We start from the raw sequence: 6,222 nt of genomic DNA on the forward strand, positions 1-6,222 counted from the left end.
ATAACTTATAGCTATGTTTGTAGTGTTTATAATGTTTGTAGTACATTATAACATTTTGCTTTATTTACCGGTATTATTTCTGAATGCAATCAAATGCGACTTACACGTGATTTACCATTTTTTTTTCTCTCTCAAATATATATATATGGTAGTGTATTTTGAAGCATGCAGCAAACGATTCATTGGTTAAAATTCTTGTTGGTTAACAGTTAACCAATTAATTAGCATCCCGTATATAGGTCTAACTATCAAATCAGTGCAGAATCAACTTTGAGTTGCGAACACATCAAAGATAAAAAGTGGTTGAGTGGAAAAGTGCAGACCTGAATTTGTGCCATTTTTTGTGGTTTAATGGAGAATACAGTCAAATGGCCCATTGTATAGAATTATTCTTATGCTTGGCTTGACTTTTTTTATGTAAATGGTTGTAGGTTTATATATGGGTCGTGACAACTAAAAAAAAAAGAAAAAAGAGGGGCGCTCTTAAAAAAGTTTGAAAACCACTGCACTAAGCTTATTAAACTCACCCTTTCAGGAAATCATGCTGAGGAGTTTAGCTTTCTTCTCATTCACTCTCCCTCCGCTCCAGTGGGACACACCTGGCTGGTCAAGTATAACCCTCACATTGACTGGGCTCTTAATTCTGTGTTGGCATGGAGCCCTGTCTGTTTATCCCAATGTTTGGGTTCTGTGTTTTTCCCTGTTATGTTATGTTCTGTGTTGCAGGAGAAACCGGTGAGCCTGGCAAATGTACCGGAGACTTACCATGACTTGAGATCTTCATCTCTTCCTCTGCACCGCCCATATGACTGTGTGATAGATCTGTTGCCTGGCACTTCTCCACCTAGGAGGCACCTTTACTCTCTTTCTGGCCCTGAGAGGGAGGCCATGGAGAAGTATATTCATAATTCTTAGGTAACTGACATAATCTGGCCCTCTTCCTTTCTTGCTGGGGCGGGGTTCTTCTTCGTGGGGAAAAAGGAGGATCGCTGCGCCCCTGTATAGATTATCGTGGGTTGAATGACATCACAGTGAAGAATCGCTATCCTTTGACATTGATGTCATCGGCCTTCGAACTCTTGCAGGGGGCAACCATCTTTACGAAGTTGGACCCCTGCGATGCTTATCACCTAGATATCACCTTTAAAACCCCTACGGGGCACTTTGAATATTTGGTCATGCCTTTTGGGCTTTCAAACACCCCGGCAGTCTTCCAAGCACTCGTCAATGACATGCTCAAAGACATGGTCGACCAGTTTGTATTTGTGTACCTCAACGACATCCTGATCTTCTCCTAGAACGAGTGCTACCATGTCAAGCATGTCAGACGAGAGCTCCAGCGGCTGCTTGAGAATCGCCTATTCGCCAAGTTGGAGAAGTACAAGTTTCACGTCCAGTCGGTTCTGTTTCTGGGATTTGCTCTCTCATCCAAGGGTATCCGAATGTATCCCGCCAAAGTAAAGGCAGTTCCGGATTGGCCCACCCCAGATAGTTGTAGAACGGTCCAGCGATTTCTGAATACACCTTCGGACGACAGAATACATACAGAATACAAAAAAATACATCCGTGCAAATTTTTTCTTCGTTTAACCCCTTCGGAATGGAATTACGACATTGGGAATAGGGAGTTACTGAGTGTTAAATTGGCGCTGGAGGAGTGGCGTCACTGGTTAGAGGATGCAGAGGTCGCTTTTATTGTTTGGAATGATCATAAAAAGTTAGAGTACATCCGCACCGCTACACGACGAAATTTCAACATTAACTTTAAATTTCAACTTAAACATCTCCTATCAGTGGGGTCACTCATCCGAACTAGCTTGCCACCTAGGAGCGACACGTGCAGTTTAATTAAGCAGCGGTTTAGGCGGCCGTCCATGGCATGAGATGCTCGTCAATTCGTGTTGGCCTGTCCATTTTGTGCTGTGGGCTCCAATCGACCCCCGGCAGGGCTACTCCAGCCGCTGCCTGTCCCTTTGAGACCCTGGTCACACAAAGCTTTGGACTTTGTTACTGGCCTACTTCAGTCTAGTGGCAACACGGTAGTCCTCACTGTGAAGGACAGGTTCTCGAAGGTGGCTTAATTGCCTTCAGCGAGGGAGACAGCAAATGTTGTCTTAGACAACTCTAAGACAGTCGCTGTCGCTCTGACAGGGGTCCCCAATTTGTGTCTAAGTTTTGGACAGAGTTCTGTCGACAACTGGGGGCGGCTGCGAGTCTTTCCTCCGGGTATCACCTGCAGACTAACGGTCAGGCCGAACGTGCTGACCAGGATCTGGAGAGGGTTTTGCACTGTGTGGCGTCTGCAGAACCATCATCTTGGAGTTCCAGATTAACCATGATCGAGTACGTGCATAACTCCCTCCTGGTCTCGTCTACGGCATAGCTGTCAACCCTCCCGTTTTTTCCAGGTTTCTCACGTATTTTAGCTCTTTTCCCGCTGTCTTCCCGTTTTAGTATTTTCCCGTAAAATATCCTGTATTTCTACGCTCTGATTGTGTTAACTCAGAACACGCAACTATCTGTGTCTGTGAAGTGGCTTGCACTTGGGTTGCTAGACCTCCAGTCAAGCAGGTGGCAGTACACAGACAGTGACATAGGCCAGTGTTTCCCAACCGGGGTGCAGTCTGACGAGAGCAGGGGTGCCGTGTTAAAGTCCTTAAAATATTTGTTATTTTGTTAAAATTTTTCAAATAATTCTCTTTGTAAACTTTGTTCATTGCATGCCGTATGTTCGAATATGACCAGTCATTTTCGCCGTCATCACACAGGTGTAGTGCCAGAAGACACAAATGAGAAGTCGCGCACGCTGTGAGAAAATGTGTCTCTGTGCACTCATCCGAAAGCGCGCACACGTCGCACAGCGCGCAAATATTAAGTTCTCTTTCAAGTCTTGCTCTTGAACGGACAAACTCACAAAAAGTATGTCAACATGTCCATCTTGATGTGTATTCTAGCAGACATAGTCTGTATATGCCGTAAGTAAACTTTATACAGTCGAGAAAGACGATGCATCTCCGTGCATTAGGTCTTAAAGGGGCAGTAGCCTTTACTGCTGTCTGTTTAATGTCAAACAACAAAAGACAAGGACATCACTTACTGCTCTTGATTGAATTGCTTTTGTAAACTTAATAGGATTAATCTTTAATTTATACAGTCAAACATGCAATGTTATTTTACATTTGATCAATTTCTGTACCTGAAAACTAATGTTAGACGTACCTGAAAAACCTTTCTTTGCCACTGTGCCCAGGATGCTTAGACAAGGAGTAACAGCTGATTGTTTCCTGGCTGTTCTCTCAGTCTTGTCTCGTTCCCCGTCCGATGTGGACGCTGCATCAGAGGTGGTCTGTGTGTCCACTGAGCATTACGGACAGCTCTGGAGATCCCTCACTTCACCTTATTATTTGTGCACTTGTGTCACTAATAGGGGTGTGACGAGACACGAGATTGGGTTCACGAGAACGAGACAAGAATTTTGCACTGGGTTTTTATGAAATGTCTGGACTGGAAAAAATAGTCTGCAGGTGTATTTTGAAATGTTTTAACTAGGGCTGTCAACGTTAACATGTTAATGCATGCGATCAATTTTTTTCCAGTTTAAGCGTTACAAATATTTAACCCAATTAATGAAGCATCTGTTCCATTTCGTTCAGTCACTACGACGTAACATTAGTGACTAAGGAATGGGGGTTTCGCTTAGAAGCCAATTACCTTCGAGGAGTCTAAGGGCATGCGGAATTTGCATGCGGAATTCCGCCCCACAGCGTGGGTATATAAGGAAGTACGCTGGCAACATCGCATTATGCTTCTGCTTTGGAGCCAAGAGTATCTCTTCACTCCTTCAAGCCTGCAACTGAGTCTTTGTCAGCCTTCGAGACGAGCAGCTTTCCAGTGGCGTTGGTGTCTACGGCACGGTCCAGCGATCACATACTTCCTTTCTGCTGATCTGCGCAGTGGTCTGCTAGACAGCTGGTGTGTGTTTCCCTGGGCGCTTCGGTTTCACTGCGAAGCTTCCTCTCACAAAAGAGCTTACACGTGTACTTCCGTGTACTTCTGGGTGCGGCCGGTTGCTTTCATCTTCCGATGGGCACAATCACTGCCTGGTATGCTTGGGCGTTCAGCATGCTCAGGCAGAGTTTGTGGATGCGTCATGTTCCCACTGCGGGAACATGACCATCGCGGTGCTGCGGTCGAGACTCGAGGATCTTTGTAAAGAAGTGAGAGTCCCCTCTGCCACACCCCAATCTACCATCTACACTAGAGGCGGTACTTTGGCTGGTGGCCAGGGTGACCTGAGAGTGACGGTGTGGAAAAAAGCCCCGACGCTCATGCCTCGGGCCACACCCCCCTCTAGCGCACTGCAACCCGCGTGTGTTCAGACGGAGATCGCGGGCCCGGCTCCGGCCCCCCCGCGCATCTCGTTTGGCGCTCCGGAGGATGATGCAATGTCGTTCGCCGCATCACAAGGTGGGCTAGAGTCCTCTGAGGATGATGACTCGGCTGTGCTGCCGCCTTCGGGCGCCGCGAGCCTGTCGATTCACATCAACCTTGGTGGCGAAATCGTACAGAGCTGCGGGGCAGGCTGCTGCCTCTTTGCATGCCATGGCCATCCTTCGGGTCTACCAGGTCAGGATGCTCAGGGACATGCACAAGGGTGGAGCTGATCCAGGGCTCGTGGACGAGCTGTGTGCCACCACCGACCTCGCTCTCCGGGCGACGAAGGTGACCGCACACTCCCTGGGTCAGGTGATGTCCACAGCTGTGGTCCAGGAGCGACACCTGTGGCTAAACCTGGCTGATATGCGGGACGGTTGAAAACTTCGCCCTACAGTTTTCAACCGCCCAGAAGCAGACTGAGGCTATCAAACATATACTGCCCCGGCGGCCAGTTGCTGCCTCCACCCAGCCGCCGGCAGAGTCGCCTCAGCCTGCCCGCCGCCGAGGGCGCCCTCCTAAGGCTCCCACCCCTCCTGCCCGGCCCCAGCAGCAGCCTTCACCCGGGCCGGGTCGCGGAGGACGCTGTAGGAAGGCGCCCCAGTCCGCTCCGCGCCCCGCTAAATGCCAGGCCAAGCGACGCTCCTGATGCGGACAGCTCAGGGATGGGAAATTCTTTCGAGGAGATGGCAGCAGGGCCACTCCTTCCCCCGGTGGAGGGCTGGGGGAGAATCTTTTGTTCAGCTGCTGGCCCCCGGGTCAGCAGCACCCTAATGTGGTTAAAGAAAGAATTAACATTCCCATCCCTGAGCCCCCAGAGACTGATGACGGGAGTGTGCGTCGCCCCCGAGCCACGCCGCTTTCGTCCCTCTCTGTCGCCAGCCTCCTCTCAGAGCAGACCCCAGTGGAACGTGCGTCCTTCCCTGGTCTCCTCTGTCAGGACGCAGCCATTAACTGTGCCCCCACACCGGGACGCTCCGCCTCCTACGTCCGGGCCGGTAATGCTGCCTCGCTGCCCCACCCTGGGTATGTCTGTGGTCCGAATGACCCCGCTGGTGCAGTTCCTGGTAGCCTAGCTTCAGCTTCCGGGACTGTCCCGCTGGGTCGCGAAGACCGTCAGGCGCGGCTACGCGATTCAGTTCGCGCAGGCTCCTCCCCGCTTCCGGGGAGTCCGCTGCACTATGGTCGGGGCCAATGCCCCTGTCATGCGTGCGGAGATTGCCACCCTACTGGCGAAGGGTGCGATCGAGCCTGTCCCTCCAGCCAAGATGAAGTCCGGCTTCTACAGCCCCTACTTCATTGTACCCAAGAAAACCGGTGGATTACGACCGATCCTGGACCTGCGCGTACTGAACCGATACCTTCACAGGCTTCCGTTCAGGATGTTGACAGCAAAACACCTTTTCGAATGCGTGAAACCTGAAGGACGCCTACTTCCATGTCTCCATCCTACCTCGACAGAGACCGTTCCCATTCAGGCTAGCTCTGTCCCCTCGCGTCTTCACAAAGATTGTCAAGGCAGCCCTTGCGCCACTCCGGCAGCACGGGGTTCGCATCCTGAACTACCTTGACGACTGGCTCATAATGAGTCACTCTCGAGCGCAGGTTTGCGAACACAGAGACCTAGTGCTCCAGCACTTAGCCCGTCTGGGCCTTCGGGTCAACTGGGAGAAGAGCAAACTTTGCCCCGTGCAGAGGATCTCTTTTCTCTGTATGGATATCGACTCGGTCGTCATGTGCACGCAGCTTACGAGCGAGCACGCGCAGTCTCTGCTGACTTGGCTCCGT

The sequence above is a fragment of the Gobio gobio genome (assembly GCF_949357685.1).
Source record: "Gobio gobio genome assembly, chromosome: 17".
In the NCBI taxonomy this organism is placed as follows: Eukaryota; Metazoa; Chordata; class Actinopteri; order Cypriniformes; family Gobionidae; genus Gobio; species Gobio gobio.